Source organism: Onychostruthus taczanowskii, unplaced genomic scaffold (assembly GCF_017590055.1).
Source record: "Onychostruthus taczanowskii isolate IOZ18803 unplaced genomic scaffold, ASM1759005v1 scaffold24, whole genome shotgun sequence".
Lineage (NCBI taxonomy): Eukaryota > Metazoa > Chordata > Aves > Passeriformes > Passeridae > Onychostruthus > Onychostruthus taczanowskii.
In genome coordinates, this window is record NW_024499684.1 from 7,033,804 (window position 1) to 7,050,271 (window position 16,468).

Sequence of the window (16,468 nt, forward strand, 5' to 3'; positions counted from 1 at the left end):
ATGCCACGTGATCTTGGGAATTTGTCACAGTGCCAGAGGAGCTGAAACAATTCCTCTGGGACACAAAGAGACGAATGTAAGCAGGATGTAACCTGTTAGGATCATATCCAGCCTCATTTGAAGGGTAAGGCTCTTGGTGGTGTTAAATGACAATCTGTTCTGAATTTATCCTGCCCATATGTCATCAGTAACAACCTACAAAACACACCTCTCATTTTAGATCCAAGTTTGCATCTGTTCCAAGCAAAACATGTGCCATCTCCCTGTATATTCCTAGCAAGTCTATATTAGACAACACAGGAGTAAGCTGAAACAGGAAAAATTCATTTTGGTATTATGGGAAAATTAATCACAAATCACAGTCATTTTGACCTGGCTTGGCATGAATATAAAATCTCACAGGAGAAAATGCCTCAAAATATTTGCCCATGGTTCCATGACATGTGCAGGGCTATTGTAGCTCTGGTACTGTCCCTCTGCAGAAACACTCTGATGCTTCAGCCGTGATTTGTCCATCTGTGTTTGGTTGCTGCATCACACAGGTAAATAAGATAAGGATCTGAGCTGTGAGCAGTCTGTTCCTGGATACTGAGGTGCCAAGAGCTGATAAGGTTTATGAGAGGTTACAGCTTCAAAGGAATTGATTTTTAATTGTTTTCTGTTTTTAAATACGTAGCTGGACATCCAGTATGGTCTACAGAAGCATCTGACAGGCTTAATTTGCATTGACTGAAACCAATGTTTAGGTGCTTCTATAAATCTCCCTGGCCATTTGTCTTGATCTCTAGGCAACTGAGTGCTTTGGAAAGCTGAAAAAAAAAAAAAAAAATCTCCCCGGCCATTTGTCATGATCTCTAGGCAAGTGAGGGCTTTGGAAAGCTGAAAAAAAAAATTAAGGCCTGATTTTCAAAATCTCACATCTCATGTGACCTCAATGGTCAGAAATTAAAAATGCTTTTTTCTCAGCATCCTGAACTCTTGCAAACTCTACCCATTTGCTGTCATAACTTGATATCTAGTTTTTCACTAATTTTGAACTTGTAATCTGAAAGAAGTCAAGTCATATTGCATAGAAATTTGCAATACCAGAATATAAACATTATAACACCAGTATTTACAATTAAATGAGGATTTTTTTACTGTTACAGTGATGCAGAAAAAAAACCCTCTAAAGTAAAATTCTGCTCTAAATAAATCTTGTTGGTGCTTTGTTTGTTTAGCCTACTAACTTTCTATATCAAATACACTCTCTTTACATCTTAAAATATCTTTTATAAGGACAGAATCGTCAGGGAAAATAATCAAACACCTTTGCATATGTTCTTGTGAAGAACAAAACTTCTGAAGGTTGGACTCTTCAGACTTCTATACCAATGCCACCCCTGTGCCTTCAGGGAGACCCTCAAAGGAAGGCAATGAAAATGTAATGATTCTTCTGTTGTAAAAAGTGGCAATATAAACAAATTTTCATCCTCTTAGATGCATCAGTTCCAGGAGGAATGGGAGAGCAAGAGTTTACTTGCAGCATCTAGGTGAGCAGCAATGTCAGACAGCAGCCTTGTTGAACAAGGAGGTGTCATGAGAGCCCATCAGAACAAGCCCACCTTAAAGAGTTGAAATAATTGTGTTTTATTCAATATTCAGAAGAGATTTGAATTTCCAAATATTTTTCTAAGGGATCTTGCTGCTGAGCTGGCACTGAAATTCCAAGTTGCAGAACCGAGGAAGTGTTTTAAGATACAATTACAATGAAAAAAGAAAGCTAATTATGTCCCACAGAAATGCTGACACCAGCACAAACCCAGCCACGTTCCCAAGCGCTGTCTTTGTTAATAATGTTCTTTTTTACACTTTTTGAGGTCATGCATGACGAATTTTTTTGCTGGCATGAATATTAATGTATTTTAGAGTTTCCTTCTCTTTTCCCATCATCCCTCCTTCCTGTTAGCACGTCAATATGAATCAAAACTAGGCCAAAATTATTTTGATGCTAAAACCTGAGCTGTGTCATAATTAAATTGATATTGCTGAACTGTGCTGTGCTCTGAGATATTCTGCCAACTTACTGAGAGTGGCTGAAATGTGCTGCACCATTTCACCCATCTGCTTCCCAAACCACAAGCCTCCCTAGTAGGAGAGATGGAGAGACGCTACGAGTTCCCCCTTGTTTCACAAGGCTATAGTTAGGGCTGCAAGCTCCTATTTTTGGACACTTCAGCGACTACTGTGAGAGTTTGTGTGATGAGGAAGGGAAAATTCACATCTTCCCAAATTAGCAGCCTCCATGCACCCGTTTTCCTGCTCTTCATCCCATTTTGCACCAGACCAGCTGCCCCTGCGAGGGCACAACGAAGGTGACAGCTGAGTGTAGCCAGTGTGACAGGTTGAAGGATCTAAAAGGCTCCTCACAAGAGCTTCAGGGTGCCTAAGAGCATTAGGGTTACAGTTTGGCCTGTAATTTATTTCGTCTGTTTTGCCAGAATTTCATTGGTTCTCTGGTGTTTCTCTAAAACTAGGATCAATACTTTAAAACCAGACAGTACAGCCAGAAATATTTTTGGGACAACTTCATAATTCAATAGAAAGCAAGGAAGTACTCAGGAAGTTTAAAAATTCCTATTTTCATATATTCAAACTGCAAGTTTTTAATTTCACAGATTTTAATTTCACAGCAATTTGATTTCATTTTAATGAGATTCCAGGATATTTTAGAAATCAGTAAGGACCTAGAAATGGCTTCTTATTAGATGATAAGCACATATTAATATGACTTGATCCAGTGTAAGATTTCCCAATTCAAAATAACCCAAATGCAATTTAAGCTCAATTATGCATGAAAATGACTCAAGGAATGTAGAGTTTAAAATTTTTCAATAAATTATGTATAAAATTGAGCCATTCCACCACGTTGTCACAAATGCAACATGTCAAGGACACCATGTTAAGAAAAAATTGTGGATGAATATAGAAAACACAAAGTACAATTAATTCCAACTGCTTTTAGGCTCACATTTTTTCTGCCTGATTAAAATTTAACTGAAATAAATTAAAAATAACAGGGAAAAAAAATTGCTCAGCAACATGAAACCTCTTCCGAAGCTTTGTGCACTTGCTGAAGTATTCTTCCTGTAGCTGTGTTGACTTCAAATAGATAAGAGCTGTAAATTTTCTGGTGGATAAATGGCAGATAAATGGAATTTTTGTGAAGCTATGAGTAGGAAAAGGTGGAGAATAGAGAGATTTTGTGCTCCTGGTAGAGCACCAAACACTCGGGGGGATGCCCAGGCAGGAATAACGGCGGGCTGGAAGGAGCAGTGTCAGGCCAGCTCCTCTTGCAGCAGCCCAGGTGTGTCCCCAGCCCTGCTCACACTCCCCAGGACCCCTTCCCACCCAGCCTGGCCTCTTGCAGTGAGATTTAGCTCTTGGTAATTCAAAATCAACACTGGTGACACCTCTCTCAGTAGATGGGCTCAGTCAGCTCTCCCTTCCTTCCTTATCAGGCAGCAGCAGTTCCAGGGGTGTGTTGGTGCTCACTCCACCTGAGAGGAGGAAAGAGCTTTGTGGCAGAAACAAAACCACCTGCAGTGAGGACGAGCTGCAGCCTAATTAAACTTAACTGTCCCCAGGTGCTTTCCTGAGAATAGTTGCTCAAAATTACCTAAACTACTCCATATTCTTAAAACCCCCTGAGGTTTTGTTTTTCCTCTCGTTTATTAGGATTCTGCTCCCTTTCTCATTCCCATGATTGTGATAATGTTGCCTTTGATTTATGTTGAGGAACCAGCAAGCAAAATTCGGCCACTCAGCATTAAGGCTGAAATGCTCATCTTCAGACAGCTCTCAGCCTGAGGAATGTTTTCATCTCTTGCCCACTAAGATAATCACAGAGCTCTCCATCTGATAGCACAGGAAATTGCAAGCTAAACTCCCTATTAGAAGTTTCTGAGAATAACCAGAGTTAGGCAGTGAAAACAAAAGTTCCCACTGACTGTTACAGTAGATTCAAAGACCCAGAAAGAAAATGAAAAAGCTTTCTTGTTAATGAGAAAATATAATTGTCTATTTATGTAACTCCTTTTTTATTCTAGAGAACCTCATCAGTTTGGGCTTGACCTTCTCTTTCTCCCTATTTGTTCACCACTTACATATTTTCTGTGCCATGTCTCACAATAAAGGGGAATGCAAAATCAGAATTAGGCCCTTTCTAAGTGAGTAGCATTCTAACTATAAATGAGTAATAATCTAGCACTTAGAAAAAGCATTTAAGAAGGCAAAAGATCACTGCAGTGTTGTATAATGACTGTCACAGCTGAGCTCAGGACAAGAGGAGGAGATCCCAAATGGAAAAGGAAGAATTTATGGGCATAGATAAAATTAAATAAGAAAAAGGTTGGCTGTGCTGACATTTCAACATCAACACATAGTAAGAGCTCATTGGAACTGTTCAGGAAGAATTTGTTTCCTTTGGAAAATGCTGATAGTGTTGACATCAAAACCTTTGGCTGGGCTGCGTTCTATAGCACTGCCCTCCCCAGACATGAGACAAGGCAGGGAGTTCTGCCACATCCTGCATTGCCCAGGCCAGAACTCTCCCCTTGCCCAGCTGTGGTTTTTCCCCTGAATTTCATTCATGGAACAAAGATCCATTCTGCATGCCAGAATACAGAATTATTCACACCTCCCCTTTTCAATCCACTCTTAAAAAACCATCTTGGGTTCTCATGTCCCCCATCTCACACCATCACCACTTTATCCTGTGCCATGTGGGCACATCCCCCTGATTCCCCACCCCATCCCATGTGCTCCAAGGAGTTCTGTGCTCTTGGGAACAAACAGAATTGGCCAGACACTGAAGAGCTCCTGGCCTGGAGAATTTCATAGAGATGGGCCAAAAAGCTGCTTCTCAGTTACTGAAAGTTGAAAAGAATTTTCTCCCAATTTAGTAAGAATAATATTGATGTTTACCTTCACAGGGAATGTTGAAATTTATGTTTCCATTAAGAATTTGTTGTTTGCATGTTTGTTTGTTTGCTTGTTTAAAAAGAATAAAGTATTATTTTCTGCAAGAATTATTTCTTTGGTCTAATACCACAAAATTGAGCTTCTGTTTTCTAACCATCAGGTCTTCAGAATTTTAGTCTTTCCAGAAATTCAGGGGCCTTGACCCCATATGTGTTTTATTTAGCTTCAGGAGCAGATTATGGGTTTTATGAAGCTTGATTGATGCATACACTTGGCCCTTGCCCTCATGTTTAATTTTATTAGTATTCCATTCATTTTCCCATGGCTTTAATGAACATATCATTTATGGCCCTATTTTTATCACAGAATTTCACTGGTCTAATTTAATAATGAGTTTAATCTAAGACGGTTAAACCATTGCAGAAAAACTCTGGTTTTCTTTTAGTTCAATTTGAGTGGTTTATTTTGTTTCATTTTATTTGAAATTGTTAGAAGTATTTTAATCTAGTTGACAACAAGCTAGTCTTCTCAGTAAATAATAGTGTATTAAATCTTTTGCTTTGCTGTAATTACACTGGTTGGGAATCTTGTTTATCTTATATGAATGCTGCTTTCTCATATAATCATCCTTTGTACTCCAAAACTTATAGATTCTCTTGCTTCTGATGGTCTATTTGAGAACACTTGGCAATAGAAAATAAAACAGCTGTAAAAAAATCTATTTTGTCTGCTTGGCTGCCAATTTTCTGTTAAGGTGAACCTGAGCAGTCATGTAAAGGATGGTTTGTTCTGTTTCAAACATATATGACAGTGGCCTTCTGGACCTTTTCCTAAATAATACAAGATGTGTTTCCAAGCATTGTATTCTGCCCTTGAAATGTGTGTTTATAGAAAGAGGGAACACTTCTGCTCACAAAAGCAAAGCCTGGCACCATCTATATTAAAAGTCACTCTCCAGCCTCTGCTGCAGAACTCTGCTGCAGCTCCTCCTTGTGCTCTTACAGCCCCAGAGTTTGGCAATTGAGAACACACAGGTAAAGTGGGAGCAGTTGTGGTTTATGGACACCCCTGAACCCATTCAGTCTGCTAACACAGAATGAACGCCTGCTAAGAAAAATGGAGATGAGAGACAGAAAGAGGATAAACACAGGCTTATACATCCAATGAACTAGAGGAGATTGTTTTCCTATTTCTCAGCTGAATAGACCTGAATCCCACTAAAGTCAGCTTCTGCTCAGTGCGAATCTCTGTGGACTTTGATCAAAACCACAGGAAATCACCAAAAGGAATAGAACTCTTTCCCAGCACCCCCTGATATTTTGACCAGCTTTGATCTCTGAGGCAGCTGTTACATGAAAACTTTAAGAAATAGATGTGTAGTTAACAGCAAGGGAGCCAAACTGTGAGACTCTGAAGATGCAAGAAAGAATTAAAGAATTTTTAATAACAAAAAGGACTATAACTTCATCTCTTCAAGACAAACTCTAATATTTACCAGTTTTATATAATGCACCTGGCACATTAGGTTCTACCTGGTTCAGGAGGATAAACTTCTGTGGCAATGCCAGATGCTCATTTTGGGAACCTGAACTTCATTTTCATGTTATAAATTGATCTGAACATCAGTAATTTTTTTTAAAAAATTCTTCAACACATCAAGGTGATGCAAAGATTTTGAAATCTGCTATTTTCACTGATATTTCTGACCCACTGGAGGGTTTTAAGCAAGTGATTTCACCTCTGCGTACCTTAATTTTCTTATCTAGATATTAAGGATCCTCATACTTCAGTATGTTACTTTGAGACCTAATGATTGCAAATGCTGTACAAAGACAGTACTATTTTTATAAGTAACATTTTTCTACAATACCTCTGCCTTGCTAATTAAAACAGTTTTGTTTTATTTCAAAGTGATAAGAGACTTAAATGGAACAGGGAAGTTTGTGGGCACATGAGGTTCAGGTTTTTGTGATGTAATTATTTTTTGTATGAATTTATACATCTCTTTGTGGATTTCCTGTATAGAAAATCCTCCTGAAAAGCTCCGGGCTCTAACCTCCCTTAGGCTGTAATATTTTTTTATTTCTCTGTGCAACAGGTTGGACCTTGATCATCTAACAGTATTCTTAGAAACCTATTTTAATAATTTCAGAGCATTGATGATATTTTTAATATTTTATAGATGCAAACTATCAAAAAGCCAGCTATTAAAGTACCTAAAGAAAAAAATATATTCTATGTCTCCAGCAGACAATAATCCCAGTCCAATTCTAGCTCAGAGTCAGGCAAGATTTCCTCTGTTTCTCTTCACAGTCAGTAGAGAGGAAGATTTTGCCTGTAATTAGATCCGAGGAGCTGGACTCCTGTTAAGAGTTTGCTCATCAGCAAGAGAGGTGAATTCTTCTTGTTGGCATCTTTGCTCTGCCCAGCTGGGGCCCGGCACTAACGAGATATTCTGGAGGTGAGCAGTGCCCTGGTGACACGGGAGGGGACAGGAACAGCAGCAGGGGTGTCCCAGGAGCCCTCCCCAGCCTGAGGCTGAGCTGATCACTCAGCAAACACCTGGGAGCCAGCAGCCAGGAGAGTTTGGCTCTTCATCCCTCTCTGATGATTTCCCCTCTGCCTCAGGGTTGGCAAGTTTTAGTTTTGACCTCATTAGATACGTGATTCAAAGCATTGGAGCGTTGGAGCCCAGGCATGCAAGCAATTATTAATAGATTTACAAATGTCACCGGCCGGTGGCCTCATTGTTGTGGCACACAAAAGGCTGCTCTGAACTCTGGATTCCTTAAGGCATAAAATCAATGAGTAAAATGGTTTAAAAAATGTGAGCCCATAGAGCTTTATGTCCCTGTGGTTCTTGCCAGAGTAAAATGCATTAGTTCCCTGGGGAACTGTGGGAATCACACTAATTTTCTCAAGAAAAGAAAATTTGAAAGCCCTCAGCGAGAACTCAGGAAACAGCACTTTGCATTTTATGCTTGGCCACAATAAAAATATTTATTCAGTGGAGTAACTGTAAGAGAACATTTTAAGAGCTTTTCTTTTTCATTTTTCCACCCAAACTTATGTCAAACAGAGGCCTGTCAACCACCTGAAATACACATTACAAAAGCATGTCCAGAAAGAACAAGGAAACAATTCTTTGAGACACAGGAAACTCCTGAGTTGGATTTTTTTTCTGTTTCCACTGTGAGATTTGGAAGGTATGCCATTAATGGTTTGTGAGGGTGAACTGGCCAGTGACTGACAAATGGCTCCTGAATTTGCTGTTGCAGGAAACAGAAGGCAAAGAGAAGCAGCAGAGTCTGTCAAGAGTTCAGCTGTTTGATCTGCTGCCTGCTAAAATCTTCAGGCTCTGTGCCCTGCTCTAGCCTGCTTCTTATTACTTGTAGTTGAAGCTATTTTTGGGTCAGTCAGCAATCATACATTGGGCTATTTGCTACAGATCTAATTAAAATAATACTGGTACAGGATCAAGTTATGTTTTTTCCTTGGAAAAGTGTTTGCCTGAGCTGAAACAGGGGTAAAGGGGAGGTCACAGTGTGGTACATTTCAGCCCTAGTTTGCCACCTAATACCAGACTCCTGAGATTAGCTTTTCTCAAATGATTCTTTTGGTCTAAGCCACAGGCCTCAAATTCAGCAATGAGCCGAAATGGCTGCTGGCTGAAAAAGTTATAACTGATACAGATATTCACTGAAACTGGATTTTAGAGAGAACATTCAGTTTATACAGAAAAGAACACCAAATTACACCTCATTAGTCATGGGAAGAGTTTCATGTCAATGTTTTGAAATAAATATGATTGTGAGATAATGCATTTGGGCTGAAATCACTGCTGTCCCAATTGCTGTGACTTCAGTAGTGTTTGCTATCACCAGATTCTGACCTTCCTATATCAGCATTATCAGAAAACTTCAACATATCCTTGGTCCAGAGGCTTACAAATTACATTATCATATGTCCTGGTCTCTTCTGATTTCTTTTGTCTTGTGTGTGATGAATTCTGTAGGTTCTGTTGTTACATCTGACACAGAAGAGTCCCAGCCAGGAAAGAACTTCCCATGCTGAGGAGTCACGATGGGCACATCCACACCTCACAAAGAAATGGAGAGCGGTGAAACTTCTCTAACACAATGTTCCTGAACTAATGAGTCTGCCTGGAAGCTGGGGTTCTTCAGTAGCTCAGATCTGGTACCTCACCAAAGTGCTTTGGTGCTGTCAAGCTCTCAGCTCTGGTCACAGTGATGGCTTCTCCTCACAGAGCACCAGCCTGCAGGATCGCTGTGTAAAAGGCATATCAAGATTGAAAGAAATATCCTGGATAAGACTGTGTATTGAAGGGAGGATCCTGAATCATGTCACAGCTCATACAGAGCCATGGGGCAGGTGTTCCAGGGATTGGGTGACAGGAACTGGTGCCACCCAGTGCGGTCACAGTCCAGCTCTGAGCCCCAGCTCTGTGTAAGCTGCGGGCTGGGATTGCTGTGCTGCACCACCTGGAGGCACAGAAAAGGAGATCACCATTCATTTTTCTTCCCTGGTGTTTGGCAAAAACAAATAGCTGGAAGTAAAATGGTTAGCACAGGTTTATTACCTTTGAGGGAAACAAATCACAAAAGGGTAAATTGAAATTAACTGGGTTGAACACAAGGTAAATCGATAGGATTATACCAGGTTCACAAAATGGGAGGACTTCCTTCTATTCTGTGACCTTTTGTGAGGACAAGTTGGAGGAAAAACACAAGAATGAAGAGAGAAGATTCTGAGCTCTAGAATAGCAGTAACCAGATGTTTTTAGCAGGTGCTGTAAGCCCTAAACAGTGGGATTTTGCTACGTGGAGCCTTATTTTCTAAATGCAGGAAAGGACTTAGACTAAGGCCAGATGAGTGCAGGTGGCCATGGGCACTGCTTTCAAAGCTCAGTGGCATCTCATTTGCTCTGCTGGGAATATGGAAGGAAAATTTCTTCTCAACAGACAACTAATCTAAAAATAACTCCCTTAAACAGATTTTCAGGCTTCTTTTTTGTATGTTGATACTAAGCGGAAGTAGTTTATGACTACTGAGACAGATTTTTTTAATAGGAATTTGCATTTTAAGTTGAATTAATCTGGAAAAAAAACCCCTCTAAATTATTTTCCTCTATTTTTAATTCTCATTTTGAATTTTAATTTCTTAATTTGAGATCACCATCCAGGGCAGTTTATAGCATGGCTTCACAGTGCATTATAGCATTGACTACAGCTCCCAGACCTATTGCTGCAAGCAGCAGTTGCTGCAGTATCTACTCTACTACTAAAAACTGATTGAAATATGTGCTATGAAATGATGACTATGAAATATAAAATTGTCATCTGTGCAGTGAATCATACTAATTTTCATAAATACATCTGTTCATATATACACCAAAATTGCAGATGTTTCCATTCCTGAAATAAGATTCAACTATTATGATACCTTTGAACGTTGCCAAACAGTTTGTTTCCTGAAGCTAATGGTGAGTCAAGAGTAACATCAAGATGCAGCTTGGTAAATGGTGACTGCTGGGTTAGAGTAAGGTGATTCATTGTACAGCAGAGATCATTTGCAGCTCCTGGGAAAATAAAGTCACTAAAGACAGAGAAGTAAATCCCATGTTAATGAAACCTCCTATATGTGCTTTGGATGCACTCTGGATGAGTTAGGGAAAAAGTACAGAAAGAAACAGGGATGAAAATAGTCTGTTTCTTGGAGGTCTTAGAACCTTGATTAAATGCAAAAAAAATTGAATTCCACTGGAAAAATGCCAATTCATCTCAAGGAAAGACATTGCTGTTGTACGTACTTACGGTGATGGGCACATCTGGGAAGGAGTAACATGAAGGACTGAGAAATTGTTGGAATTTGGCCTGTGCGCATGCAGCATGAATAAGGAGGCATTGTTCATCTCCATTTAATACTGGCAGAAGAGTACATGTGTTTTTAGGTAGCTCATTACAACAAACAAATTGAAGGTTATTCAGTATAGGGCAGAAATAACTATAGAGGGAATTTTGTGTAGACAGAAAGGGAAGATTGGAACGGATCAATATTTATAGGCTGGTGAAAAGAAGGTTAAGTGGCTGAGAACAAAGAACTTGCCAACAGTCTACAAATAGGATAAGCAGCACGAAATAAGAGGAATTCTTTAGACTGTTCTAAGGCAGAAGGGATGAAGAAATTAAAATTTAAGCTGAACACCAAGATAAAAACTCTGATACAGAAATGAACTTGTAAAAATCTCATAGGGAAGTATTTGAACCTCACTGCTTGAAGACTTGGAGACAGTCTAGACTAAATATATTTCTGGGAATAATTCATTTCCATTAGTATCAGGACATGACCTTCTCACCAACTCCTATTAATCTACATTGTGTAAGTGCCTTATGAGGCAGCAGCAGGGACTAGGCTGGCTGTTAATGCTTGGCTGGGGGACAATGAACTCCAAACAAGTGCAGCTCAAACCCATGGCAGGGCCTGGGACCAGTCCCATCTCCCAGATGAGTCCATATAGATCTACATTAAGTGAGCATCCCCCAAAGACTTTGAAACTCGTAAGTCATTTGTATTATAATAGGATCTGCAGTAATTAACTTCTTTATCTATCATAACTCCAAATTGAAATGAGATTTAAAAAGTAAAGTCTATCTTTCCTGTTTGGGAGTTTGAAGATTTTGGCTTTCCTTCTGGAGTGAATTTTTGATAACTCAATGACTTTCTGTTCTGGTCCTTAGGGATTTTCCTCATGGGAGCACTAAGTGTCTCACTGCCTTTTCCTGGGCTTCAGACAAAGCTCCTGACTGTCATTTTCTCATTCCTCTTTTGCCATGTGTGCCACTGGGACCATCTTCACCAAACAGGCTCAGTTGCTACCTCAGGAAGGAGCAGTCTCCCTGTGGGCCAGATGGGTCTGTTGAACTTGGACACTCTTTTAAGGAATATTCTCAAAAATCTACAAAATCAAACATTTACTGTCCATTGCAACCTCCCATTGCACTCATATCCCACCTCTAGGTCAGGCAGGTTCAGATAAAATTAAAAGCCTCCAGACTGGTATCATATGTGAAAGTAGCTGTGACCTCAAATCACAGACAAGGCAGACAAAAAATTCTAAAAGCCACTGTTGCACCTGGCACTGACAGCTCTGTTGGAAGTCACAGTTAGGTGTGTCACCTAAAGATGAATCAAACACAGATTTTCCACAGGAACCTTTGCAACCTAGGAAGAAACATAAGGCATGCTGCGGGGAGGTTTTTGATGTTTGTGTTCATACACCAACACTACATTGCATGTTCACATTCACATTATTATTAAATTTAGTAAATAAAAGTCTGTGCAACTATATTCAAAATAATTTGGGATGGCACAGAGCTGCAGAAAAAGTGCACCACCTTTCTGGTGGTTTTGTGTTTTAGGACAGTGAAAGAGACCATTTTTATAGACAGCATCTTTTTAGTTTTCCAGTATGATTTGCCCTGTAGAAATACCCTCTGGTGTGTTTTGTCGTGGATTTTTTTGATGTCACTGTGGGAGTACAGTGTGTGCCTGGGAGAAAATAATGACTCTTAAGATGATTAACATGTTATTAAACTCTGGGATAATCGCTGCCCTGTCAAGTGTCAGCTCATGCATTTCATCAGCCCCATGTGACAGTGCTGGACTGCTCATTGCTTTCTTTGATCTAACAAGGGTATTTTTCATGATCAGCTGCTGAATGTGACCCCTTTGGTACTGCAAACAGGATAAAGAAAACAGAAGTGGGCAAACATTACTAAGTCACCCAAAAAAAAATACTGTTTTTTTACCAGTTGAAGTAAGCCAAAGCTGACTCCTCATGTGGCAACCTATGGGTGGGACTGGTAGCAGTGAACAGCTGGGCCATAACAAACTGTGAACTTTGCAAGAAATACAGATAATTCTGCTTTTCAGGCTGGCTGATGAGTCACATACAAGCACCTGCATGATGAAATGGACCTGTGCCGTCTGCTACAACTGCTTTTGCATTGGCCAAAGAGGTAAGCTCGAGTTTATGCCAGGCCTTGAGTACATGTCCTAATGGAGTTCAGTTGGATGAGTTAAGGGGTTTATGGGCTGAGCTCAAGATCAGCTTCTTCACTGCCAACTACTACAAAGAAAACTAGAAGTGAGGGCCTTCCCCTGCTTTCCCTAGATAGTTGCTGTTAAGTTGAGGGTTTAATATCATTTCCCCATGTTATTCTGCAGCACTTGCACTGAGCTCTGGCCTCCAGACTTGAGCCTGGACCCAAACCCACTGGCTGCTGGTCCAGCTGGAGCTGTCTCATCGCTGAGGGCCGACTGGCCAACCTCTGGGCTGTGTCTGACCCTGACCCCTGCTCCCTGTGGCCTTTGCTCCTCTTGCTTTGCCACTGCTCTGATTTCATGCATTTGAGTAACTGAGTTAACTCTGCTTGCTTTGGAGCTTCCAAGTAAAACAAGTGAAGGGATGTAATAATTGCTTTCCAAGGTCCATCACGTTGCATGGTCAACAACTGAAATGAAACTTGTAAGTAATGGTGTATTTTACCCCAACAGAGGAGCGAGACCAAAGGCAGATAAAGATACCCTGTGAAGAGGTATCTCTTCAAACTACTGTTCACCTGCTGAGTAACTTTGATTTCTACCACCCTGCTGCTGCCTCTTTTCGGCTGTGAGAGGCACTGTACAAAAGAACAGTAGATTTCTCCTCTGAAAAATTCATTTGTTTTGTTTTTTGGGTTTTGCCAGGGAGCCAGCATTTAATCACTAAGATGTGTCATGCTGCTAAGCTGTGTGACAGCTTGATGCACCGAGGGATGCTCCCCACTGAAAATGTAAACAATTTATGCTGTGTATTTTTCCACGTAAAGAATCTACAGATTTTTGCTTATAATGGCTTTCCTTTTTTTCCTGTTACAAAGCAGTGTCTGCATTATTTGCAATTACAGAAAAAGTTTCTGTATTTCCATTCTGGTATCAGTGAAGCTAAACAGCTCTTGTACTCTTATCTTACTTTACAATATATTTTTTTTCCAGTGATCATTATTTTAAAGTACAAAGTACAATCATGTTTACTTTGGGGAAAAAAAAATAAAAAAGAGGATTGGTATATTACAGTAGCCAGGCTGCTGCTTTCTCCTGCTTTTTCTGGCTTCTAACACAGCTATTAGAGACCAAAACGACTGTTTCATCTCTCAGCTGTGTGAGTGCAATTTCTGAAGTTGAATACAGAGGGTTATGGTCCATTTTAGGTACCAGCAGGAACTATTGCTCAGAGCCTGCCATTACATCGCAAAGTTCCACAGTAGCTCTTGTTATGTTTTGATACATTCATTTGGTCTTAGGAAAATATTGTGTATCTTACTCTACTTTTCCCTATCCTTTCCCTGTCATGTATCCTCCCTTTACATGCTGCTGGTAGAGTGGGTTTTTTTCAAAAGCACTTTGCCACAACTGATTTGTCAAAGACTTTCTGTAGTTTCTGACCACCTGAAAGCTGTCCTTACAAGAAGGCACTTCTAGTTCTGCGTAGGGAAGGCTTTTCCTTTCACCTTGGCACTCAATACCAAAATAACGCTCACAGTCTGGGGAAAATCCCTTCCCCCTTCTGAAATTTCCAAACCTCTTCTGGATTGCAGGAGCCAGAACTCTCTTTGGATGCAGATATTTATTTAAATTCACCAATTTTGAAGAAAAACTGTTCTTCATATTTTTCAGATGTACTTTGTGATCACTCCTAACACAAGGCAGGTTTTTCCATCTTTAAAGCAGTGAAGTGCTAAATTTGCATGATGAGATTACAAACCAGGTTAGAGAGGTGAAAAAAAAAAAAATAGCAGGCTGCATTGAGGACCTGACAATTATCAGTTTTCCTGGCTGCCACTAGAATTTCTCAGAGGCACATTCTGGTGGGGAGGGTGGATAAGAAGGCACTTCAACCACATCAGCCTCAAGTGTTACTTTCCAGGACCAACCTTTTCCTGGGCTATTAACCTTCTGTTTAAACTTTAAATTGCACGTATGCTATCTGGCACTACCCAAGTTTTACAGCATTTTTGAAAGTGCTACATCATTTCCTTGCAGCTTCTCAACTAAAGAAATATTGTATTGGAGCTTTGATTAACCCTCGTTGTCAGCGAAGATACAGATTAGAACTCGAGTAGCCTGAATTGTGCTTACAAGGATTTTGTTGATGCCTTTTTATAGAGAGTATGTTGACATTTTGTACAGATGGAAAAATCTGGATTTCTTTCTCCCACTTACTGTTCTCCTACACACGTACACACAGTCTCCCATGTATATATTTACCAGCTGTAGGAGGATCAGATCATCACAATTACAAGAGGGGAGTTTTAGACATCAGTGGTTTAGATTTGTATGTTTATTTCTCACTCCCAATCAAATCAGCACAGAGCTACATCTGCAATTAGCTGCGACAGCAAACAATTTCATTTGCATATGTAAAAACTTAATTTGTGCTATACTAATTATCATTATTCTTAGGCCAGAATCACAAAGGTATTTAGATGCCTAATTTTTGGTTTTTTGATTCCTTCTTAGGTACATTCTGTGATTTTAGCTGCCAATATCTTTAAAAACAAAATTTGGTATCAGTGTCATAAAATATGCTACAAAAGGGAGATGCATGGAATGTATAACTTGCATTTCAGGTTGTCTCTGCATTTGATTTGAGACAAGTATTGGAGGTTGGGGTCTTTTGGTTTGGTTTGGGATTTTTTGTAAGAGAGCAGTTCTGACTCTTGCTGTACTTTTGGCAGGGGTTCCTTTCTTCTGCTCTAAGTCCTGGCCATTACCTGCACAACACACATCTTTATTTCACAGTGGTATTTCTTTTTTTCTTTAATTTCAAGCTACCTCCTCCCATTTCTGTTTCAGACTTTCATCTTTTTCAGAGCCTCTATTCCCTGTGATTATGTAATTTGTTCAACTGCCTTAATAAGACAAGAATCAAGAGGAAATCAACAGCTGTATATTTCTTATATTCCAGAAGTTCCAGCCAAACCATATCTGGACTTTGACACTTGATTGCTCTGATTAAATCACAATTATAGACAGCAGGGAAAGCAAAGAAAGTTTAGTTACCAATTTCTGTCTTTCATGCTTGACCTGAAACCTGCTGAAGTCAGTGGGAGTCCACAAAGTCTCCTTCCAAAATCCCTCAGAAGCACAAAACTGCCCATTAAACGAGTGGCAGCTGTTTTTGTCTCAGTCTTTGTAATTTCCTCACTGAGCCAAAAGGCAGACTGGAACCCCAGGCAACAGGTTTTACTTACAGTTTTAAAACATTTTATGATAGAAACAGGAAGCTTCTAATAATAAATTACAAACCTGAAGACAATTATTAAATTCAGAGCAGATATATTTTTTCCATATCTTGTTATTTTACTTGCAAATGATTCCAGCTTTCTGGATTTAACACAGTGAGGAATTCACCAAACAAACAAATGTCGTATCTATACATCAG